At 37.3% G+C, this 26,589-nt stretch overlaps 1 protein-coding gene across 3 annotated transcripts in view; it reads left to right on the forward strand.

The window, feature by feature from the left end:
* Positions 1 to 26,589, forward strand: part of Grid2 (glutamate ionotropic receptor delta type subunit 2) — a 1,429,152-nt gene that overhangs the window by 1,348,925 nt on the left and 53,638 nt on the right. The window lies entirely within an intron of this gene.

Below are 26,589 nucleotides of genomic sequence, written 5' to 3' on the forward strand. Positions count from 1 at the left end.
TAGAGATGGTTACTGCAATGGGAATGAAGGCAAACTAGATAGCCAACTCCCTTAGGGAAGATCATGATTTGAGGACATGTAATTTTACAGTAGGTGGTTGGTTCATAGGTGGTTATTTGTGTCTTGTAATTTAAATATGTGTTGCACATGTTCTTTTGTAGGTCATAAATTATTATTTTATAATAAAATTTTTGAAAACATTATTCAGCGAACTTTTGAAATATGCTATTAGGAAGTCACCAAAATAATCCAAAATTACATGTCATTTCTTCAGTAGTCCTTACTTCATTAACTATTAATCCTTTAAGGAAAGCTTTTTAATTACCAGAAGAGAGACTGCGTGGGTCCCCCATGAAATGGGGCAGGGGGAAGACAGTTGATGGTGCTTCGGTTCTCCAGTGAAGGAGAGAGAAACCTCCCTCCAGGATGTTATAGGGTTTTCAGTGAGAATGTCTGAGAGCTGAAGAGGAAGGCATTTAGGCAGCATTAGGCTTAAAGATATGTTGAGTAAATTATCAAGGTCTATTAGCAGGTTTCAATGTATGGGCTGGAGATGAAGGATGGGACCAGACTGAAAACCCTGTTGGTTCAGGCGAAGGTTTAGAAACAAAATAAAGAAAACCTCTGAGTTTTCCGTTATTGTCAGAATCACACCACCTCTGTACTTGAACCATGCTGTTTTTCTTCTTCAATACCATTTCTGCTCCCTAAGACACTCTTTCTTTCTTCCCTGATTTTTCTTGCTAACACAGCAAAGCACTCTCTCAGGGAATCATTTTCTGAAGCACCAGTCTAGATTAGGGGCTTCATTTCTACACACTTTGTAGCGCTCTGTGCTTTGATTCATGGCATTCAATGCATGTATAATTAAATAGTTCAGGTTCAGCATCTGTCTCTAAAAGTGTGTATGTGCAAGTTCCAGGACAACAGAGACAGTGCCTTGTTATTCACCCTTGCATCTCTAGGGCCTAATACAAAGCCTGGCACACAGGAACAATCAATAAGTATATTAAATATATGAATGATGAATGAGTGGATGAATGAATAAATGAATGAGTTGTCTCTGGAGCATCCAAGCAGATATATCTAGTAGACAGTTGGAATTATCATACTGAGCTCAGAAGAGAGATTAGGGCTGGCAATAAAGTTTGAGGAGTCATCAACTTACAAGCGGTGATGAAATTCTTAGGAGAGAATAAATCTCATAGGGAGAGTAAAATTTCAGAAGACTGAAGACAAGCATGGGATGTGGATCCCATGGAAGCAATTCAGAAAACTGGCTCTGAAAATATGAGTGCAGCCTAGATGATGGCTAAGAGCTCAGATTGTTTTATTCAAACAGACAGACTTAATCCTCGCTCCAGCTCTTACTATGTGAACCAGGTAAGTATTGGGAGCTCAAGCTGGAGGGAGCTAAGATGCCAGGTCTCAGAACAGTTTATCAAAGTCACAAGCTAAAAAGGAAAGCCACAGTCAAGCCTTGGATCAGTTCATGCAATAGTGTCAGCAACAGGCTAAACCTGAGACAGCACTGGTTCCCACACCCATTGCATTTTCACCGATGGAACAGCACACTGGTCAAGGATAACGTAGGTTAGCACAGATATTGGGGTCATCTGACTGCTGACAGAGCCACAAATCAATGATTGCTGGGAGGATAAAGAGTGAGGGAAAAGGACCAGGAATGGAAAAATTTGAGTACTGAGTCAAAGAACTCAATTCACTGGCAGGAACAAGTATCAAGTTTTCTCCTTTTGTTCCCTGTAAGGAGGTTTCAGCCAAGGCACCTTAGCAAGCCTCCTGCCAAAGGCTACGGCAGGGCAGGGCAAACAATCATGGGCAGCCTGAGTCCTTGAATGAACTGCCAGTAAAGGCCACTGTGCACTGGCTGTGTTCCAAGTGGACCGAGGAGGGAAACTTTCCACGGTGATGCCAGACAGAGAAAGCCTTCGGATCTGCCCTGAAAAATTGTCCCTAGATTATTGGCCATGAGCCAGACTCCTCAGTAAGTTCCCTGAACTCTCTAAATCTCAGTGTCCTGCCTGATCAATGCCAACCTCATGGGCTGTTGTAAAAAATAAAACAAACAAAGCAACCAAACGACTTAGCTATATTCCTCATATATAGGCAGTGCTCCATAGATGAGAACTCACAGGAGCAAGTTGGAGGCTAAGACACCACTGAGGCTGAGAGAGCAGAGGCCAAGAAGGTCATGATGGAAAATTATCTGTTTCAGTCGACATCTGAGTCATTAGTGACCTCAGAAGAGTAGGTTCAGTGGAGCAAGAGTGACAAGAATCAGAGTACAATGGAGTGTGAGCAAACAGGAGGCAAAGGAGAAGACACAGGAAGTACCCACTGGTCTATGAAGATAACGGTGACCGTGAGAAACAGGGTGCTGCTGATGAAGATGCCGGAGACTGCACAGCTGCCAGTGGATTTGTAAGGAGTCTGTGCCCTGGATGCCCTTAAACTGCAATCAAATTATTAGGATGGGTTTAAAAGCTGGCTGAGTAAATTGCTTTAGAGAAGATGTAGGCTACGGCAGGGCAGGGCAGGGAACAAGCCCCAGGACCCACAGTGAGGCTTTCTGAGAGGAACCCCAGGTGGTGACAGCAGCAATGACATGGACATAACGGCAGTTTGCAGACTCATTCCAGGTGTGCAGGCTTGCCTTCAGAAGCCCTCATTTATCTTTTATCCTGCTAAAAGACCATGCACTTTCCACTGCTGTTAGCCCTCTCTATACATCTGCCAGCTTTTATCCCCCAAAAGCCCGCGCCATGACTGTCCTTATCCCTGCAGGCTCACTGTCTCTATCAACTAAGCTTTGCCTCTGTTCAGCAGACTGAGAAACATCACAGACTCACATTCACACAGAATCCAGCAGGGATGGGCTCTCTTCTCTCCTGCTGACCTAATGGAAATAAATTCTACATAATTTATTACATATTTATATTTTTGAAACCAGGACAAACCATGGCTCACCTCTAAACATTGAATCATTAAGACAAAGCATCTGATATTCTAAAGAGGAAAAAAAAAAACCATGAAATTCCCAGTATAGTATTAAGACCAAAACAGAAAGCTAACATGCAGCTCATAGTCTTTCCATGGAGGATATGACTCTATAACACAGTGAGGCCCATGTAATGAGATTTATTATTCTTTATGTGGAAATAATATTTCAGGTATACTTAGCACAAAGGCTTTCCTCGTACTAAAATACCAAGAGAGGCATAAGAAGCTAAGTAACCCTAAAAGTTATTGCTTAAATCACCCAGATTTTTGCATGAGAAAGAACACATAGGCAGCCACAGAAGCACTGTAAACTATTACATGAAATAATTACATTCAACTCAGTAGGTTTACGCCTGCTGCCATTTCTCTCCTGTTTCTTTCACAGACTATCATTTTCTGCCTCTGCTGTTTACAGGAATACATTTTATTCCAAAAGCAAGATTTTTCTTGGCACTCAACTCATCCATGACTTTATTATTGAATATTTGTTTAAATGTTATAACTCAACTCTTTGTGTGGCTAAAATGGCTGAGGCTCTTTTATGTTGTTATTCTTGTTGTTTTTCCCCCCCCATCAAGCATTCTGATCGCTGCTGTCAAAATCTGATAATAAATGAAGATTTCTCCCACAGTGGACCTCTGATAACCATGGCAACTCCATCAGCAGCTAATGGCCACATTGCAAAAACGCTTTTGAAGAGTACAGCTTCTCACACTGCTATAATACCAACATCCTTTCCTTACCTCCTCTCCATAATGATGCTAAGAAAACAACACATTCCAAGCAAACATTTGCTTTGGCATTCACATGTAAGAATGCTTTTTTTAAAAATGAAGAAAATAGGGGAAAAAAACCCACAAATACTGAAAGAGAAAGATTATTTGAAAAATAGTACTAAAGTGGGGAAAGATATTGATAGTTTAGCTGTATTAGCGAGACCTTTTTTTTTTTTTTTTCCTCACTATAATACCTAGGCTGGCCTTATCTCAAGATCCTCCCACCTCAGCTTCTCATGTAGCTGGGATTACAGGACTGTGCCACTGTGCTCTGCTGTATTTTTATCATTTTCACAACTGAAATCAATGTGACTATTGCTTCTTCAGAATTTGAGAATTTTTATAGTTGTTACTCTACCTACCCAAAACCAGGGAGGTTTTCTAGAATACTTGTTTTAGTTTCTTTAGTAATTATCTTTCTGGGCAATTGTTCACTTTTGAAATACTGCTATCTGCACACACTGCTATTTTTTTCTCTTCCAGAAGATTGACACTTTCATGCTGTTTTATATGTCCTTGAAAACACTCTGACATAGAGTCAGCATATGGGCCCTTCAGCCTGTCTCACATGCATCTCCACAGTGCCAAAGCAAGAGAAATTCTTGCCTGACTTCTGCTTTTAGACGCTCAGAGATACTCTGGCTTCCTTGTGTATAAAATATACCAAAACTCATATCTAATGTAGAAAATTTCCCTGGGTACCGCTTCTGGAATGCCCTGCCTATTAAAAACAAAGGAGGATATTTTTCCACTTTAACTTCCTGATAAAATTCTGTGTCAGTTTCAAAAAAAAAGGTAGACCTCTCTATCTTCACCTACTTATCTACCCATATATATACAGGTATATGGGCAGCTAAGTAGATTAGAACTCAAATTTATAAATCTGTCTGGATCTATCAGTGCTAATCACACTGATACCAGGTCTTCTTTATAATTGTAAATAATTGTTTCCCAATGAGGTTTGAATGGTCTGTATAGAACAGACATAAGACTCGTGATGTCTCAGGCCACTGAGCAAAGCAACAAAGCTAATTTTCATTAGCCATCATTGCAATTTGATTTTTATTTTGCCCCAAACCCTTGGTTTGTAAATCTTTTCCCAAGGTATTCTCTGTATATAGAAAAGATCTTTAATCATGTATATAGACATAGTGGCTAAGACAGATTGGAATTGAAGTCCTGCTCCTTCCTACTGGAAAACTGTGGGTAAATTACTCAAACTCACTTTATTCCAAAACATTTATTTGTAAAAACCAGAGTGAAAATAGTTGCCCCTCAGAGGATAACTGCAGATAACAGATAGCTTAAGAACAATGAAACTGCCCAGGTCTATAACTAGAAAAAAACGACGTTTTCTTTCTCTTTCCTACCATCCTGACTCTTTCCCCTTTTACTCCAACTAGCCATGAGGTTCAGCTCATCTTCCTGATTTACTCTCACATTTATAAGCCATTGTTCTAAGTGTATACAATTATTTGCCATCTGTTGAATAAATTGAACTGTTGACTTAGGGATTATCAGTGCTGAATTTTTGGTTTTCCTTATTCAAATCAAAAGTTTTAAAATTTGAAAATGTACATAAAATCAATACCACAAAAATCTCAATCTTTTCCCACAAAAAAAATTAAAGGTTGAAATCTCAAGGCATTATGTTTCCCTTTTGAACTTGTCTAGCAGTTTCTACAGAGGAACGAACTTGGAGAATCCTACAGCTGACAGCCCTAACAGCAGGCTGTGGCCTGATCTTATTTATCTTAGTAGTGGAAGTCTATCAGGCTAGTAAGAAAAGACAAACAGTGACAAATAAAGATGTCAGAATGTTCTACAGAGAAAGTTTCTTTTAAATCTTTTTGTTAAGGCAAACTTTAGAGAAAGGTTCAACAAGGAACATTGCAAAACATTAATTTTTGCCCTGACACAGAAACTTTCATCCTTTGGAAAGCACCAGAATAAATTTGAAGCTTTTAATAAAATATTTTGTGTGGCTACAAAAGTCACACTAAACATAAATACATAAGTCTTTGTCACCAACTTATTTTGAAGTGTGGTTGTCTAAGTACCATGAGCCACAATATGTAGGGGTGAGCATAACTTTTGGAAATACCGATAAAGTCTGAGTTCATGAAATATTCCTGCCTGTCATCTTGGGATCAAGATGCATTGTCAAATAGCAAGAAAGTAATGTCAAATCAGAACCCTGGGCTGTTGGCTCAGTGAGAAGCAAAACCTGAATGATGAGTTGGTAAGGAAAACAGAAAAGACTAAAGAAAAAAGAAGGTTGCTCTGTGAGTAAGCAAACTGAATCAGAGTACAAAGCCACTATTTTTCCAACATACACTTGATAAAAAAAGGAGTTCTGTGTCCACTCAGTGTCAGTGTTCCCATGAGTCTTGACCCTTAGTTATTCCAAATTTTTTTTTGTCATTACCTCTACCTTCAACATTTTATACAATGTAAGGAGAGTGATATGCACACAACCAACAATTTACTTTCCACATGTAATTTTTTTTTTCTTTCAAAGGTTAAACCTTCTATTAAATCAACAATTCTTTAAGTCCTTTCATTTCCCATCTAGACTTTATATGATATAGAAAAACTGATGTTGCTTCTTTAGGAAATATATTTTTCCCTGCAATGATCAATGGGATTCTGGTTCTTTATAAAAATGATGGGAATGATCTCAGCTCAAATTCTGATTTAAAATATAAAAGATATTAAGTGATAAGTTCCCTTTGAGAATATAAGCACATTTTCTTCAGAACAATATTGATATTACCTGGTCAATAAAATAATGTTTTATTCGATAAGAACTCATTTGGTGGAAACAAGCTTGGGGTGGTCCACCCCACAGGACCACTATAGTGACAACCTACAATTTGTCATTATTTTCTCAGGCAAATATTGAGAAGCAGTAAGTGTTTCCCTTTCTGTTCTGTCACTATCTATTATTGTTTTTGTGGTAACATCCTCTGACATATTCCTAGGATTCAGCATACTATCTGGGAAACTAATTAAATGTACTATGGAGAGAATTAACTCAGCAGAAAAGAGGAAAGAGGATGCTGGGAAAGAAGAAAGAAAGATAGAAAGAAAAAAGATAGAAAGTTCCTATATAATTTAGTACACTCTGAGCACTGAGACAGTATTTCTGTTTTTTTTTTTTTTTTTTTTTTTTTTTTTTTAAATGAAGGCATTGTGGGGCTGGGGATGTGGCTCAAGCGGTAGCGCACTCGCCTGGTATGCGTGCGGCCCGGGTTCGATCCTCAGCACCACATACAAACAAAGATGTTGTGTCCGCCGAAAAAAAACCCAAAAATTAAAATTCTTAAAAAAAAAAAAAATGAAGGCATTGTTTGCTTAGGGAAAAATTTTATGTTTACTAAACACATACAATTATTCTTATAAAAAGTCACTTTCTGAGAGGTTCCCTGTTTTGGTTTCCTGTTTTATATATGATAATGATTAGCACATGGTAGATGTTCAATAAACAATGAGAAATCATCATGACCTAACAGAAAAAGTGGTTTTCAAGGTCACCTGGAGCACTTACTACTCTATGCAACTGTCATGGTTTGGATATGAGGTGTTTCCCAAAAGCTCCTAAATTAATGCAGAAATGTTCGGGGGTGATATGATTGGATTATGAGAGCTGTAATCTACTCAATCCATCCTAGTTTGATTAACATAATTGGGTGGTATCTGTGGGCAGCTGGGGCATGGCTTGAGGAGGTAGTTCAATAGGAGTGCACCCTTGGGACTGTATCTTGTACCCCTGGCTCCTCCCTTACTTGCTCTCTGCTTCACGGCTACCATGAGCTGAGCAGCCTTCTCCCACCATGCCCTTTGGCCACGATACTCTACCTTACCTTGTGCCCAGAGCAATACACTTAGTCTACCATGAACTGAAACCATGAGCCAAAATAAACCTTTCCTCCTCCAAGTTATTCTAGTCAGGTATTTTAGTCACAGCAATGAAAAGCTAAAATGGCACTCTACAAATTTTTACTCATATTATCCTGGTAAGAACCTCAGGTGATATATTCTATTATTACCTCTATCTTATAAGTAAAAACATTAGAGGAAACAGACATTGTTTGTGTCATGCTGCCCAGATTTCAGTGTGAACCCAGACTTTCAGCCAGGCATCTTGGTTCCTAAATCCATGCCTCCATCCCCATTAACAGTGCTACCACAAAGAGATGTTTTGCAGAAGTTAAGCCTGCTCAAATTACACTGTTGATTTACCTACAGAACTAGGCTCCTTAAAGTTATATTGATAGTGACCCAAAATTTGAGTTAGAAAGTCTATTGGGGCTTCTAAAATAATAATGGATTGTTATCTTTCTTTTCACCTGACCCTCTCTGCCAACAGAAAGGATATTAGATTTTTTTATAGTTAGGACATTAGCATTAAATCTAAGAGAAATAAAAGCCTGGAGGAGAGGCATAGCTCCAATTTTTAGATTATGTTTGTGTTAAGCCTGCAGGTGGAGTCATTATTAATTGCCTAGACACACTCAAAAAAAAAAAAAAAGTCAGCAAGTCCCCAAACTGAAAACTGAAGCTGTGGATGAATTTTGAATTAAGTGACTTGAAAGGACCACCAGATAATCATCTCTGAGATAATGGGTTGAGCTTTAGACAAATTTGGGATTGTAGCCTTCCCCTACCATTTACTATCTTGTATAGCCTTGAGCATGTTCTTAACCTAGCAGCACCTAATGATCCTTAACTGTAAAATGGAGTTAATAAAGTTATTTCTTGGGGTTGTTTGGAGAATTCATGCATAAGGCCCTAGGAAAAGCTCAGAAAATCTTAGTTCCTTTCCCTTTATATTGATATTATTATAATTATATTTCTGAGTAAATACTGGGCTTTATGACAAAGTTTTCTTCAAATAAAACAAAAAAACACTTTTTTTGCAAAATACCAAATATTTTGTGAAAAGTGATCATCAGTGACCTTCAATATAGATATGTGTGTGTAGATGTGTGAGAAAGAGAAAGAGAGATGGGGGAAGCAGGGGACAGAGTGGGTTCTCATGGTCCTACTTATTTGATTTGAATTATACAGAAATACAAAGGGCATTTTCATCAGATGACCACGTTTTAAATGTTTGAAGTTCCATTAGCATATTAAGCATTAAACATTTCAGATTATTTAATTCAGTAAATATAAATTTATCCCTACAATGATATTATTGTTAATGTTTTCTCCCATAAGTCCTTGTTTTGAAAGATTTTTATCTCAGAAGAAAATTGAATTTATCCAGTAATAATTAAGTTAGTTCCCATTTTGATTTATTGACATCATATATACTGGACTGGGTTGTGACTCAGTGGTGGAGCACTTGTCTTGCATGTGTGGGGCACCACGTTTGATCCTCAGCACCACATAAATAAATAAATAAATAAATAAATAAATAAATAAATAAATGGTATTGTGTCCATCTAAAACTAAAAATGTTTAAAAAAAGAAATAATATATACTGATGTAATCAAGTTTCTTATCAGCATGAAACCACCAATATTTCCACAATTAGTTAATATAATTCCAACTAAAGCAGAGAAACTTGACATATTTGCTCACCTTTAAACTCTTCTTGTTGACTAATTGCTATAGATTATATTAGTGTCCATTAATAATCAGTTTATATATCTGATAGTACCAATTATTTCTGAATCCTGTTAAATTCAAATGTGATCATATGGCTTGCATTTGGCCCCAAAGATGAGTAAACTGGAGTGCATTAATTCTAGTTAGAAGATTTAAGAGAAGAATCTAGAACAGATACCAGAAATGTTAGAAGACATTAGCCAGATAGAGAGGGGCAGAGAACCTGCTCTAGACAGAGGAGATGGAATGGGATAAGCCTCAGGAAAGAGAATGGAATATTCAGACCTTTAGGTCAGCATGATTAGACGGTAAAAGACAGTTGGAGAGCAATGAAAGTTAAGGGTACAGTGGCAAGAAGAGGGGTCAGATCCTGCAAGCTTGTTGGCACTGTCAGGATTTTATATTTTATATCAACTGCAATGGGCATTCATACATTTCATAAGCATGAAAGTGACTTGATCTGATTTAGTCTGGTAAGGAGGTCTCAAGATTCTGTGTGCAGAACAAATTGGAAAGGGAGATAATGGAACCTTTTAGACCAGATAAAACACTAATGTGATAATCCAGGCTAGAATCAATAGTGGCTTGACCCAGAGCAATGACTGTGGAGATGCTATAAGTAGATGGATTTTAAATACATGTAGGGTCAGATTTAATAGATGCCTAATAGACTTAATGATAGATAGCATTTGGGTATGGAAGGAGTGAAGGATGATGCCAGGGTTCTAGATTAAGGACTGGGTGAAAGGAAACTCCATATATGTTGACAGAAATAATTTTCCCACATGCACGCTTGTAGAAGAAGTTCAAATATATTGAAACTGAGGCATAATATGGGTTCACTGGGAAGTTGCTGCTTAGAGAAAGATAACATAAGTTTGAGATTATTTTTCAATTTTTTTTGGTAGTTGTAGATGGACAATACCTTTATTTTGTTTATTTTTATTCGGTGCTAAGGATCGAACCCAGTGCCTCACACGTGCTAGGCAAGCGCCCTGCCACTGAGCCACAGCCACAGCCCAAGTTTGAGATTTATTAGCACATAGATGATATTTAAAGCTGTGAGAATGAATGAGATTATTTACAGAATTATAAAAGAAGAGAATTGAAGAGTGCCTAGTAGTCTAGCCTTAGCAGTTGTAACATTTATCAGAAAGACAGAGACATGATAGAAAGACTGAGAACAAGAAATTTTTAATAAGGAAGAAGTAACCTCCCCTAATATTTTAGTTAGCTTTTTCGCTGCTATAACCAAAACCAAGAACCATTTTAGGGAATGAGAAGTTTATTTGGGGCTGATGGTTTCTGAGGTCTCAGTTCACAGATGGCCAACTCCATTCCTTGAGACAGAAGGTAAGGCAGAACATCATGGCATAAGGGTGCAGAGGCTACCAAGAAACAAAGAAAGGGAGCTTCACTCTCCAGGGACAAAATACATATCCCACAGGCACACCGCCAATGACCCACCTCCTCCAGCCACATCCTACCTGCCTGCAGTCACCACTCAATTAATCCCTATTCGCTAATTGGGTTAAAGCTCTCATGACCCAATCATTTCACCTCTCAACGTTCTTGCACTGTCTCACGCATGAGCTTTGGGGGGCTATCTTACGTCTAAAACATAATACCTGGAAAACACTTAAATGGTTTTTTGACTGTGAAGATACAGATAAGTATGTTTTCCTAAAAGAGCCGCCAATAATAGGTTCTGAGTCTGGGTCAGACCAAACACTATAGATGGCCTTAGGGAATGAGAAAAGGGAATGGGCACAGCTTCACAATTTTATTCAAGGCAAAACTGTTTATTGTCTATGACGCTTCCTCTGTTAACACACTAGTATATTTTAGCTTTTCTTTTGCTTTCTAGAAGCTACATCATCAATTTGGGGCTCTGCCACAAAATGGGAACAATCTTTCAACTATAGCTACCCTGTCCAAGAAGTCATCTCTGTATAGAAATCATCTTGTATTTTTCTTCCTCTTGCCTTGTACAACCAGGTGTATTTACCTCTCTGAAACTGCAAGTCCCAGGCTGCGTATAGTAGCAGATTGCTCTACCCAACCAGAGGGTAAAAATTCCAAAAGGGGGAAAAATATGGGATTACCTTGCTTTTGAGTAATAACAAATTGGACACATTGTTCTGGTCTAGTCACTTAGTTGTCCCTGATTTGGTGTCAGGTACATGCTTTAAAGCATTCCTGATTCTGAGGAAAAAAGCTACCGTTCACAAAGTAGTATCACCTTTGCCACCCCAACCCATCTCATTGACATCACCTGGTAAAATCTTATTTCAGTACATTCACCCTAGAGAGAAATCTGCCTAATAAATGCTAAGACTTTACAAACATTAGTTCCTTCTTTTTCTGCCTAGATGTCAGCTTCTTTTTGACCCACTATGTCCCCTGAATTCTGGCCTCATTGTAAATGCTAACATTATGGGCCATTCTCATGTTCAATATTTCATTTAATAGTCATAATAATCCTATAAAATTCATGTTCATGAAATTACCATCCTGCTCCTCCTTGACCAGAGAGAAATTCCTTGAATGATAGGTTTTTAACTTACTCTTAATTGAAGCTTTAGAAACAAAACTTCAGAGCTCAAGGCAATTGCCTCATCTTCCAATAAGCTGAGCAGAACCCTGGGAACTGGCCCTTCCTCTACATTCTGTTACACTTAGTTCTCTAATCCATCTAGAACACCTGGGTTTTTTTGGCCACTTCTATTGCCCCAATTACTTATCTTGAAGAAAAAGATATTTTGAGGTTGGTACAGTGGCACATGTCTGAAATACCAGAAACTCAGGAGGCTAAGGCAGGAGGATCATAAGTTCAAATTAAGCCTCAGAAACCTAGCAAGGCCCTAATCAACTTAGAAAGATGTTATTTCAAAATAAAAACTAAAAAGGACTGGGGATGTGGCTCATTGATTGAGCGTCCCTGGGTTTAATCCCTAATACCAAAAAAAAAAAAATGTTTTTGAAAATGTGAATCCAGGAGGCAGTTGGACTTTAATGTTGCAGTAGTTACAGTTTCAAACCTTTTGAGTCATAAAATGTATCAATGCCGATGTCTATTACTTATATTTGTATAGGTTAACTGGTTGATTCCTCATCTTCAGAACCATAAGACTCAACCTATAATGATGCTTGAACTTTCTTCTTAAAACTTAAAACCACGTTTCTCACAGTCATAACACATATATTTATAATGGAATAGAATAATAATACAGTGACAGTCCACCTTGCTACACAGTGTAATGGGGAGAGAGGGAAGCAGAAGATTAAAATTCTAGTGTTGGTTTGACTATTTTTCATTTGAGTGAACTTAAACTTTTTGAGCTTCAATTCATTTTTCCCTTCTGTTCTGCTTACCCAAAAGGAACATTTAAAGCTAAATTAATACATTTGAAAGCAACAAAAAGTCTTATGCATGTCTGGCTAATGATCATTTAATGATTATATAATTTCAGCAAAAGATTTCTATACATTAACTCTGATTTCAGTTCCTGTCGCAACCTCATTTTGCCTAAAAGACAGAGAATGATCAAGATTAGTGGATTCCTGAAATGACATCATGGGCCACAAAGAAGCAAGATAAAAACACACAAGAGGAAAAATCCTGGGATTCTTTTTCTAGGGATGTAAAATGTACACACAAATAAAATGCTTCAATGGAGAAGAATAAGATTAGTGGTTCCATTATCTAACTGATTTCTCCTAGGAAGCTTTCAAAAACATATGCATATATATTCTGAGTACTAATTCATTTGTTCATCCCATTTCTGAACAAATGAAAGTACCGATGGCCAAAAGTGCCAATGTTTTGATTCAGTGGACCTAGATAAAGTCCCAAGAGCCGGTATTTTGGATACTGGAGATTGAACTCAGGGGCACTTGAAAACTGAGCCACATCCCCAGCCCTATTTTGTATTTTATTTAGAGACAGGGTCTCACTGAATTGCTTAGTGCCTCACTTTTGCTAAGGCTGGCTTTGAACTCGCAATCCTCCTGCCTCAGCCTCCCGAGCCACTGAGATTATAGGCATGCGCCATCACACCCAGCCTTTATTTTAAAAACACTTCTCAATTACTACAGCTCTTATGAAGGAAGTTGTCGATGGATTAACATTATAAATGTACTTTCCCTTTGACCTGATCATTTCACTTTTAGGGCTTTTTTCTGCAGTGTGCTTAAAGAAGTACAGAAGGATGTACATACAAGGATGGGACTTCAGCTTTGTTTATATTTTAAAAACAACCTGGATGTCCTTCAATAGGACACTCTTTGGATATATGATGGCGTGTCTATATAGTACAAACTTAGGCAGTTGTTAAAGAATGAAATACTAGTTTTAACAGATGTCCATGGCATAAATTACTCTTAAATTTTCCAAAAAGCTAATTACACGACAGCTCTGATATGACCTCCTTAAGTTAAATACAAAAAGTATTTGTGGTATGTATAATTATGTGTGAGTGTATAAGATCCATATGGAACTGTTAATGATGTACAAATCTAGTAAATTGGTTTGGGAAAATAGCACAAGGACAATGTGAGAATTTTTCTTGTTAACATATACATTTCCTTTTACACTTTTCTTCTTGTAGTCATTATTCATAATCTACATTTTCACCATAATTTAATCACTTAGTTCCTTCTTGAATCTCCTCCATATATATCCTGAGTACTAATTCATTCGTTCATCCCATTTCTGAACATATGCAAGTACTGATGGTCAAAAGTGCCAAGTGCTGTTGCAGACAGTAGCAACAAACCAGACTGGGAGCTCTGCCCTCATGGAGTGAGCATCCTCACTTCTCTGAACCTCAGTTCCTTCATCCATAAGTGAATATATTAGTAGTAAAATTCTCATAGGGTTTACTGAGGATGAAATTGTATGTGTATAAAGCCCATAGAGTCTAACGCCACAGAAACACTCAATAACTGTAAGCTACAGTAATTGTTACTGTCTTCATTAGCACTTTTTCGTGGCCAACTGCTGAATCCAGCTTGGATTTTCTGGGGAAAAAAAAAAATCTTCTTAAGAATGTTATTATTGACCTTGTAAACAATTTGAAGTAGACTTCCTTTACTAAATCACAGATGATTTTATAAGGGTTAGAGAAAAACAGTAGAAGTCAATTCAATAAGAGGAAATTGTTGCCTCCTAGTTATTCAATATGTCCCTCAGCCACAGAATTCTAATTTCCTAGGTTTAACAAAGTAGATTACATAGCAGCGGCTGAGACACACATACAAATGGACATTTTGCTCATGTCAATGAGGATGAGTAATCTCTTTTGGTAATAAGTTTCCCAAGGGACAATGAATAAACCCTTAATCCTAAAAAGCAGATACTCCAAGGAGTGAAAACCAGTTTATGAATCTTTGAAAGTAGACTTCTTTTTACATTTGCACTTGATTTTAAAAAGTGTAAAACATGGGCTAAACCAATTTGAGATTTTCTTCTGTAATGATTCAGAAGCTAAACATGAGGTCAAGTTTAACATCCAATTAAATGTATTGTTTACAAACAAAAAACAATTATATTTTCAATTATAATATAAATGAAAATGAAAATTGCTTTACCTACGTAGATTTTCTTCTTTTTCCTTTTTTCTTTATCATTAATTTTTGTTTTGTTTTGCTTTTTTTATTGTTGTTGTTGCAGAATTAACTCTTTTAGCAAAGGGAGAAAAAATTGTTTTTCTAAGTGAACTTTCAAAGTGTTCCATGTTAGGTTGGCCTCCATGCAGCAGAGGGCTTAATTCTCAAATACTGTTAGCTCTGGAGGAAACCCCAAGATAAGTAGAAGCACTGACAGATAATACAACCATGAGCAGCAGGTGATTTTGTGTCAAAGAAATGGCTAATTCCCAATGTAAATATAGAGTTCTTTCATGTATTCGAAAGCTAATTTTTGAAAAGAAAAAAGGGCAAGTAGTATCCACAAGTCCTTGGATGAGGAAAACTATTCCCAGGTGGAAAGGGAACATTATTAAGTATTAATTTAACAAATATGCACCGTGTGACCATATGGCTTGTTATTACCATAGGAAATAACTACGAAAATGAACACAAGAAAAGGGCTACTCTCAGAGACTAGTGCTGTTGCCCTCGGAGTTATATAATAAGCTGCGACATTAAAATGCTTTATTTCATACCTAATTTATAGTACCCTAACTGGGTTACTCTGGTAACTTAGTTAAATACTAGTCACAAGGTAGGATGATCAATTCCCCCAGCACACACAGGCCAATATAGATTTTTTTCTATAAATTCTTGAGTTATATGTTTTATAACTCGGTTGCATTCTTTTTTAGGAACAATTATTTCAAGGCATATTTTCATCCCTGAATTTGGATTCAGTAAGATTATCAAAATGCAAGAAAGAACAAAATAGTGAATTTAAAAAAGAAACTCTTGCCAGGCACCTGCATGTAATCCCAATGACTTGGGAGGCTGAAGCAAGAGGATCACAAGTTCAAAACCAGCCTCAGCAATTTAGTGAGGCCCTAAACAGCTCAGCAAGACCATGTCTCAAAATAAAATACAAAAAGGGCTGGGAATGTGATTCAGTGGTTAAGTGCCCTTGGGTTAAATCTCTGGTACCAAAACAAAACAACCCAAAAAAAAAAAAAAAAAAAAACTCTTTAAGTATTTAGGTAGTCATAACAATTTTGTTTTATGTTTAATGTGAAAATTATTTAAACCAATGTAATGCAATTGATTGGAGTATAACATTTTAAACTACAGTCATCTTTCAGCACTTTCTGTTACATGGTAAGGCTATTTAATTCACTTAGTCTAGCTATTAAAATGGACCTTTAGTTCTGGTAGTTTTCTCACTATAGTCATTCTAATTGGTCAGCTTGAATTCTCACTTGGAAATTCCCTAAGAAATTAATTCTCTTTAATAGATGTAAGTGTTGGCAAGTTTTGGCAGAGTCACAGATTTTTGACAAGGGGATGGGATAGAATTTTCTTTTCTCGCCTTTTTTGCAGGTATGCCTGTGTTATATAAGACAAGAGCATATTTTTCTCAAACTATATCTAGCCAAAGGTATGTAATACTTAAAAAAAAAATCTCTGACATGGAATTCATTTAATCTGAACATAATACTTTTGAAATATTTATCCAAAATTCTCTTAATCTACTCCCAAGTAAAGTTGAATGCAGTTGTTTAAAAGCAAATATAATTTAATTGGAGGTCAAAAATGATTCTGCATATAAATAACTTGTTAGTTTAACCATAAAAGCAATTAATTTTTTAAAGAGCTGGAAGACTCTTCCAAAATATATTTATCCCTGTAACTGTTGGCATTTTCTGAGTGAGTCAATACTTTTATTATAGACTTTGCAAATAACTCCCATGTGTGCTTCTAGCTACATGATTACATTTGTGTGCTTCTCTGACTAGTGTCTGTTAAGCCACTGAGAAGGATGCTTGCTGAAGGCAGGAACCATCTTCCTTTACTTGTCACGGTTCTCCTGCACTTGCTTAGTGTTCAGCATGCAGCAGGTGTTCAATGATTATTTGTAAAATGAGTTTTTATGCCATAGAAGGCACTTTGGGGAAAGTGGATAAGTCACCCTTTGGCTTAGATTTGTTCTTTTTATTATAAAGACTAATCATATATAGACAGAAACTGCTGTACCTATTATTAAAGTAGAGCATTATATGTAAAACGTCTTAGATCAAAGAAATAGCATTCTAAAAATCAAAGTTCATTTGTTATACTATGCAGTACAAAATTCATTAACAATTACTTATATTTGAAACCACTTATATAAGATAGAGTCAAAATTTTAAGACATTAATTCTCAGTGTCACTATGAAGTAAGTACCATTTTTTTAAGTTGCAGAGAAAATGTTTTCTACTCAAAAGAAAAGACTATGGTTATATTGGTTTCCTAACTAGTATAATTTCTTGAATATACTAAGTTGATATCTAGCAACTTAAGAAAATTGTATATTTAGAAAAATGAGTATATATAAAAAGTACTATGACCAAAAGCATTATTCATTTACTCCGAAGTAAACATGATTTATAAAATTAATCACAAGTTCATGCAAAAAGGGTAGGAGTTTATTTTGAAGACTAACATTGTTGAGACATTGTGCAGAGACACATTATGTGAGTCAATACCTACAATTTTGCAAATGATGTATTTGTAGGATAACATGAGTATTCATCATGAAAACCTCATAAACTACAAGTATGACGTGCAACCATTTATTCATTTATGTGGAGTTTTTTAAAGTACAAGTTAAGCCCTGTGAATAGTTACACCAATAGAATATCTTTCCCACAGAAAGGTCCACAAGACTGTGCAAACTGCAAGGCAGAATAGAACTTGGAACTAAAACCTCTCTGCATCATTCCGATGACTCCTTTGGGAGTTAGAGGGAGGCCAGCTGTAATTAGTTGGAACTTGTCTTTGAACAGGAATCCAGAGCCACTTCTGCCAGTAAGAAAAATGCCCATAGGCACTAAATGATAATAAAAATCTAAACCAAGGTTTTGTTTAAAGGCATGTACAGAGATAGCCAGTGGGTTTCCCTTGAAATACCCCCTGGTTTGTCTGGTTTTTCCTATTGTTTTTAACTCTCCAAAATAATTGCAGAGTTTACCAAATGGGCCACACATTTCACTTTTCACAAGATCTGGTCCAATGTGGAAACTGACAGGGATACGAAGGGGACAAAGCAAAAAGTGGAGCACTGAATCACTTTGTTTGTTTGTTTGTTTGTTCATGTTAAGGAAACAGCCTAGAGGAGAACATAGAGCACTATGACAAATGTGTTGTATATTCATGTTTCATTGTAGCTGTCAAGAACTCTGGCTAAATAATAAATGTTAAGTAAACAAGAGCAAAGGTACACTTCAACTACAGTCACATCTGGCCTCAACTCCAAGGACCACCTTGGTCCTGAGGTTTTTTCCTTCATTCTGTTAGCAGATTAGGTGAGTTGCCTCGGAGTGGTGATACCTACCTTTTATTTTTCCTTCATCTTGTCAGGGGAGGCAGGGACAGGGAGAGATTGGTGAGGTTTTAAAAACCATTTCAGTTTTTATTTTGTTATTTTAAATGTGCTTCTTGCTTGGTGTTGCTCAAATTGTGCTAGTTTCCTGTATGATACAAAAACGTTTAGAAAGTTTATTGAATTAGAAGATACTTTTTTTAACATTGAAAGATATAACCAAAGTAATTGTGTACAAAATAAAGCAAGGATCAGGAAGGAGAAGTGTGTTTAGGTGACTTTTCAAGGCAAAAATAAAAGTTCAGTGGTTGATGGGAAAACAGTCACAATTTTCTTCCATGCTTCCTAGAGCTACCTATCAATCTTCTCTCCTTTCCGCAATTGGAATTACGTAGTTCACTACAGGAGGGAGATGGAATGGCACTGAGCTTCCACCAGCTGACAAGGGAATAAGAGAGGTGATCTTAAACTACAATTCTACACACTGCTTCCGTTCACAAGATGCCCTAAATGTTCCTGAAAAAAGTTCATGACCACTTTGTGCCTCAAAAACATAGAGGCCTGTTTCAAATGCCACCTCCTCTATAACATCATCTTCAACCAATTGTTTCAAAGTGACCTCACCCTCCTACAGAACGAGTAAAGAGTCTTTAACAAACCAACCCAAGCCTTCTTTGTGTAGGCTTTTTGTTCTTCTTCTCTCTGCTAAAACAAAAGCAAACAGAATACAAGTCTTGGTTTGACCTCCCACAAATTACACATGATTCTCAACTTACAATGAGATTACAACCCAATAAACTCATCATCAGTTCGAAAATACTATAAGTTGAAAATGCACTTAATACAACCTGACCTTCCAAACGGCAGAGCTTAAGTAACACAGCTCTCTGTAGAGCATTGGATGTGGATGATTGAGTTTTGAATGTTGATCTTTTCCCAGGCTTGTGATATGCAATGCTGGGAGGAGCAGTGAGGGTCTGGGAAGTGAAATGAAGGCGGAAAGAGTTGGGGACTGTGTCACAGGGATAACTACATGTCAGTTAGGCTGAGAATCCTTTATGCTGTAATCTCTCTCTCTAGAATTTCTGTACCTAAGCTAGGGCCTGTCTTCTCAAATCTGTAGAAGTTTTTAGAAATGAAAATAACTTGGCAGTGTCGATAAAAGTAAATTCTTAATATTGCTGACACCACAATCATCACATACTGTGAGTTCTGAGTATTAATTGACAACCCTTTGTGTCTTCTGCCCAATATGAAAATTTCAAATTTGATCTCATGAAAAGCCTACGAGTCAGATCTTCATAAATAACAACAACAACAACAGCAAATGTACCCATTGTATTTCTTTGTTGATCTGTAGCTGGCATCTGAATATATGAATTCCCCTAGAGTGAGAATGAGACTCTATAATTACACTTATGTTAGTTTGCTTTTCATGTATTTTTCTTGTCAGTGACTAGACTGCTTTATTCCTCTCATTTTTCCACATCGAATTCTCAGTGTTGTAATGGGTCTCCCACAGTTCCAGGCAGTTATTGGTTCTTGGGGGGAAATGCTCCTGTGGCATTATTGATTGCAGCCTTCATGGAAAGGACAGTGATTTACTGTGTTGCTTCCAGTGCAGCTGTGAATTTGCTGTATAATGACAGGGCCTTTGGTGGCATCCTCGGTCTCAACTTGACAAGAGATCCAGAGAGCAAACTAGCACTATTGAAATGAAAGTGTCCTCACCCCAAATCACATTCTGTCCCTCATATTAAACCCAGGTCAGTAAGAGGTCGGTGAAGACATGGTCAAGAGCACACTAAACGGTAACACTGAAATTGAGTCTGTCACCCTGTTTTCGGAGGCCTCTAACCCTGACTTGACCTCCTAAGAGCTTCATGCTGTCACCTGCCTGTTTCCTCAGGCTTTTCACAGCTGCCTGCTTTCTCAGCTGCATTCTCAGAGCTTCACGCTCTGTCTTAGTCTGCTCAAGCTGCTATAACAAAATTCCAGACTGAGTGGCTGAAACAGCAGAAATTATTTCTCAGAGTTCTGCAGGCCAAGATCATTGGATTTCATTCTTGGTAAGGGTTCTCTTCCTGGTTTGCAGATGGCTACCTCTTTCTATATCTTCAGAGAGACAGACAGAGAGAGACAGAGAGAGAGAGAAATCTCATGTCTCTTCTTATAGTTGTCTTAAGAAGAGACATGTACACCTATAAGAACAGACATGAGGGACTCCACCATTAAGACTTCATCTAAATCTAATTACTGTTCAAAGGCCGCAATTCCAAATATTATTATACTGGGGATTAGAGCCTAATATATGATTGAGAGGGAAGGGACATAAAACATTCAGTCCATAGCACATACTAGCATTCCGTTTATTTTCTTGAATAGAACACAAGAATGGACATGATGTGCAGCAGCACTGTGGGTTTGGTCTTAACCATTGTCCATGTCAGTATTCAATTCTGAAAAGAAAAATTAAAAACCTGAAAAATGGATTCTACTACATAACCATGGATACACCACATTAGTCTTTATAATGGTTATGATAACAGCTACCTGGTGCTAAGAAATTAATATATGTCAGATATCATGCAGAACACATTGCATGCACAATGCAATTTAAGATCAATAATGTTCTGCTCCATAGAATAGAAAACCTCAAAAGAGTCATGTTACTTTTCCAGTATGTTCTCAGGATGTAATGATACCAGAATTCCACCCAAGTTTGTCTATCTCTAATACTCATGCTCTTACCTGTTCCATTCTCCTTTTCCAAATTTCTGTCTTTAAACGTAAGCCCTTATCTGCGTCTCACTATTATTCTTTGATTTCTCTTTAGTCATCAACCATTTATTATGAGTACGTCTTTTATCCACCTGTGAGCTTACAAATAGTAGAATTCACACATCCATTTATTTTGTGCTAACTAAAGCATCTATAATAGCCTTTGTATCCATAGTTTTCTTTATCAATCATATCCTGATTTATCATAAGTGACAGTGGCAAGACTGGCATTGGGTAGGAGAAGATGAAAGAGAAACTGAAGAGTTGCCATTGGTTCTCAGAAAAATGCTAGAACTTATTGGACCTGCCCATCAGCTTACTGGACATGATCTCATGAACACTGTTTGTCACAGTATATGTATGGCTAGAAGCAGCCTTTGACCGGAGCTGAAAGAAATTGAATCCAATTGTTTATATATATATATATATTGCAGTGTTCTACGGCTATGATTCCTGACATTAAGTGGGAACGTAGCTCTCCTCTTTCATTCTTCCATACTCTACCTGAGATGTTCACCCTGTGTTTTAGTTGGCTTTTTCTCTGCTGTGACTAAAAATCTGACCATACAAATTTTAGAAGAGAAAAAGTTTGTTTGAGGCTCATAGTTTCAGAGGTCTCAGCCCACAGACAGCAGGCTTCATTCCTCAGGTCTCAAGGTGAGGTTGAAATCATGGCCAAAGAGTGTGGCAGAGGGAAGCAGCTCACATGATGGTCAGGAAGCAGAGAGAGAGTCCACTTGCCAGATACAAAGTATGTACCCCAAAGCCATGGTCCCAATGCCTACCTCCTTCAGCCACCCCCTACCCACTATCAGTTACCACTCAGTTAATCCCTATCAAGAGATTAATTCACTGATTGGGTTAAGATTCTCATAACCCAGTCATTTCTCCTCTGAACCCTCTTTCATTGTCTCACACTGAGCTTTTTGGAGACATTTCACATCCAAACCATAACACCATAGCTCTAGCATATCATGTCATGCATCATAGGCCAATTCTTACATATGAAAGACCCTGGGGATCACCAGAGCCCTGTGGAACATCATTGAGACTCACAAAGATAGAAATCAGTGGTAAATATAGCAAGGAATATAGAATCAATTTTATATTTTAGTTTCTTTTGAATTGTGTTGCAAGTTGGGCCTCATGGGGAAGACTGAACATCAGTGTTCATTTTCCATCACAATTATGGGAAAATCACTTCAGAGCACATTCACTAGTTTCGTGGAATGTGACCTCTCATAGAGAGTCAGCCTAAATGGGAACAGGAACTACAATGTGGGTCTGTTCTCCACATTTCCCTTGTGGCTACGGTAGTGTGCCCATTGGTTGTATATGGAGTGCTATTCTTTAAAGTGATCCACATGTAGCTTGAGTTTTACCACAGTGACACTTTTATCAGAAGGTATTATGCTTTTTTTTTCCTCATCTAGAAACAACAACAACAAAAAAAAAACATAATACTCAGTACCACCTACTACCATATATAAGGTAAAGATTCCTCACAATTTAGCAATATTCTGAGCAATTCAGTTGCTTATAAATATAATGGACTATCCAAACATGGGTAAATTGCACTTCTGCTGTTATTCATCGAGGCTCTTATAAATATTTCAGATCCCTGCTTAGCCAGCTTTCTTTCATTTCCAATTCACCAAGGTTTAGAACACATTTGAGAGGCTGATTATGTCTAGTTTCAGGTAGAGAAATACCAGAATTTGCAAATGCCTACATTTTATACATACACATATGTGGTATTATTACCAGATTTATTTCTGAATAAAGAGGCCAGCCACTTAGTCCCTCTGACAATTGTTATCAGGAGTGAATGGTACTCAATTTTTATCAAGCCTCTCCTCTGAGTTATTGAAGCCTCCCATAATATCATCAAATAAGTAAATATTGTCGTGCATATAGCTCTTGCTATTATCATGGAAAATAGCCAGCAGCTCTCATGAGCTCACACAGGAACTGTGGAGGCACTTCCCTTTCGTGGCAGTAGCGGATCCACTGGATCCAGCCACACAGACACATGGGAAGATGGAGTGTTCCCTCTCTGTGTATTGGTAAGTTGTCTTTCTAATAACTGCTGAAAGCTTCACTCCTGAAGCAGGTAGTCCTGCTGGTTGAGGAAAATAGATACATTATCTGAGGTAATAGATAAGTCTCATTAAGAAGATGGAATAGACTAATTCCCAGCATATCTCCCATGCGTGGGAAAACTAAATTGTGAAGCAGAGCAGCAACACATCAATTATCCTTTCTGCATGGAATTAGATGAGTCTCGCTGCTATTTTATACCACATTATGTAATTTTTTTATAAATAACCATTTATATCAGAGTACCAGTTTGCTGTCTCATAAAAGGTGGCTAACACTTCTAGTTTACTTATCAGACTTATTCCTGAAACTACTTAAGGAATCCAGATACTCTATTTACTATTTATGTTCCCAGTTAAGGAACCCTTACTCCTACTAAGGAATCAATAATAACATGTTCCAAAGAATGTTTAATATTAGCTTCAAATTAAACGCTGTACATCTGGCGATATACAATTTTAAAGAAGATTGAAACCTAACAAAGTGAAGCTAGCTATTGGCTTTCTAAATAAAGGTTTTGGAGATCCTGTGTTAAATAATGATTTATAATCAACAGACTTTCAGTAGTTGGTCAGGTTTGTCACACAAGTTATCACATATGAAGTACTTGAAAATAATTTCGGTTTATTTGGTGATCTTATATCTCTTCCTTACTCATATTTACACAGCTAATTTTTATTAGCAAATTTTTAGATGAGACTACATTACCCCAAATATATAAATTTCACATTGTGGAAGTGAAATCAAAGTTTGTAAACAAAGAAGACTTTGCTTACTTGTGTAAACAATGAAGTTAAGGACTTGTTTTCCGTTGTAGATTGTATAATAAAAAATGAGATAATGTCCATAGAAATGCTCTGCAGATTACAGTGACATTCAAAAAAAGAAATATAGTAACTTATGTGTATCCTAGTTTTTGAAAATATGTTAAACATTAATAGGAGTAGGAGAGCAGACATTCTCAAGTCTCTGAGTCTAAGATCAGTCTTACTCTAGACAGGATTCTGAGGAAAAAGGAAGAACATCAGAAGGAAAAATCCAGAATTAGAAAAGTGCTAAAAAGGAAGGAGACTTCTAACTGACAGGAATAACTCTACAGTCATGACACTGCTGCCGTGCTGTGTTTCAAAATCCATGGGTAGTATTCTGCCTGGGCTGCCACAGCAAATACCATGAAATGGTCCTCATATCACTGAAATATGTTTCTCATGGTTCAGGAGGCTGAGAACTCCAAGATAAAGGTGGTGGCAAGGTGGGTTTTATTCTTGGACCTCTTCTCTTGGCTTGTAGAGAAGATGCCATCTTGCTGTGTGCTGAAATGACCTCCTCATTGTGTGGCTAGTGCAAGCTCTCTGATGTATTTTCTTATGAGGGCACTTATCCCTTCAGGTTGGGGTCACACCTTCATGACCTCATTCAACCTCAATCACCTCCCAAAGGCTCCACTTCCAATACCATCACAGTGGGGTTTAGATTCAACACAGGGATTTTGGAGGGATGTAAACATTCAGTCTTTCACACCATGAGATTGAGCACTATTTTTTTTTCAGATCCATTGCAAATCAAGTTAACAAATATTTGCCAAACTAATACAGAAAGCCAGTTACTGTGTTTGTGGTGTGGGAAATAGAACAGAATACATCATTTAAGATCCCTGTTCTCAAGGAGTTTACAATGTGGTTAAAAATACAAGAAATGCAAAAGGAGTAAAGCAAGTATCCAATGTAAATAATAATTCTGAGTGAAAGAGAAGCTTTGCAAGGCTCACTGCTAAATGGGGTCTTTTTTCAGAGGAAATGGAACAAGAATTCTGAGAGGAGGCTTTCGTGGAAGAGAGAGTCCTTCTTGTCAGTCACATATTTGCCCCTTCTTTACTAAGGCATATTCTGTGCCAGGAGCTAGAAATACAAAATCAATCAATACTACATAGCATCTACCCTCAAGGAGGCTAACATCTAGAACAGGAAAGAAAACTGTCACTAAACTAAAGATCAAACCTCAACTCCTTAAATGACTTACAAACTTGCTTCTCCACCATTGCGCTGATGCTTCCCATGCCTGCAGTCTGGTCCTAGGGTATGCTTTTTGCTTCTTCAAAATGCCTGTGCTTTTCTCTGTGGACCTTGGCACAAGAAGTTTCCTCTGTCTAAATTACTTCCCAGTCCATGTTTTATTCCCAGTGCATGTTTTATTTATTCCTAATTTCTCATCTTACACAACACTTGTCCCAAAAGGCTGTCCCTAAAGTGCCAGTCTTCCAAATCCAAAGTCAGGTGGCCTTTTTTTGCACAGTGACTCTCATTGTGCTGCACTTCTCAGGGATCACAGTCATACTGTGGTGCAGCACCCGGTAGCAGAACCTCAGGCTAATGTCCAAGAAATGGTTTTCATGTTGTTTTCTCTCCCATTCATAGAAATATTATAACATATTCACATCCATGATGGAAAGAAGTTAAGAAGTAGGATTCATTTTTTAGATTGCCCAAAATGAAGAGAAACTGATTATTTTCCTACAGTTCTAGCTACCTTGGGAAAATTTCATGTTACGTTACTGTCTTGACACTTTATGAAAAAAAACCAAAACACTGCATCAGAGTGGGAATCATGTTAAATATAGTAAATGCATCAAAATAGTTAAAATGTAATTTTAAAACTTGTTTAGACTTTCCATCGATGAAAATGTGATTAAAATAGTAAACTCGTTTTCCTAAAGTTGTACTATTACCAGTAATCCCACTCTTGACTGAGAATTTTAATTAAATGCACTCCAGCAGCTCAAAGGTGGAAAGAAGATGATTACAAGTTCAAAGCCAGCCTCAGCAACTTAGCAAAGCCCTAAGCAACTTAGTGAGACCCTGTCTCAAAATAAAATATAAGAAGGGCTAGAGATGTGGCTTAGTGGTTAAGTGCCCCTGGCTTCACTCCCTGGTACCGGAAGGAAGGAAGGAAGGAAGAAAAACACCACCACTATACACTACATACAAAATTAATACAAATATGCCCTGAGTTTTTTTAAGTATAATATCTAAGACCCTCTAACTTACATGTCATTTTCATCGTAACAAAACCCTAGTTATTAAACTACCTACTCCAGCAGTATGCAAAATAACAAATTCTTTCCACACGATTACATTGTCATTCAACTTTTTTTTTTTTTTTTAATTTTTTATTGTGGGTTGTTCAAAACATTACAAATTTCTTGACATATCATATTCCACACTTTGATTCAAGTGGGTTATGAACTCCCACCTTCACCCCATACACAGATTGCAGAATCACATCAGTTACACATCCATTGATTTACA

This window comes from Marmota marmota, unplaced genomic scaffold, assembly GCF_001458135.2.
Source record: "Marmota marmota marmota unplaced genomic scaffold, marMar, whole genome shotgun sequence".
Classification (NCBI taxonomy): Eukaryota; Metazoa; Chordata; class Mammalia; order Rodentia; family Sciuridae; genus Marmota; species Marmota marmota.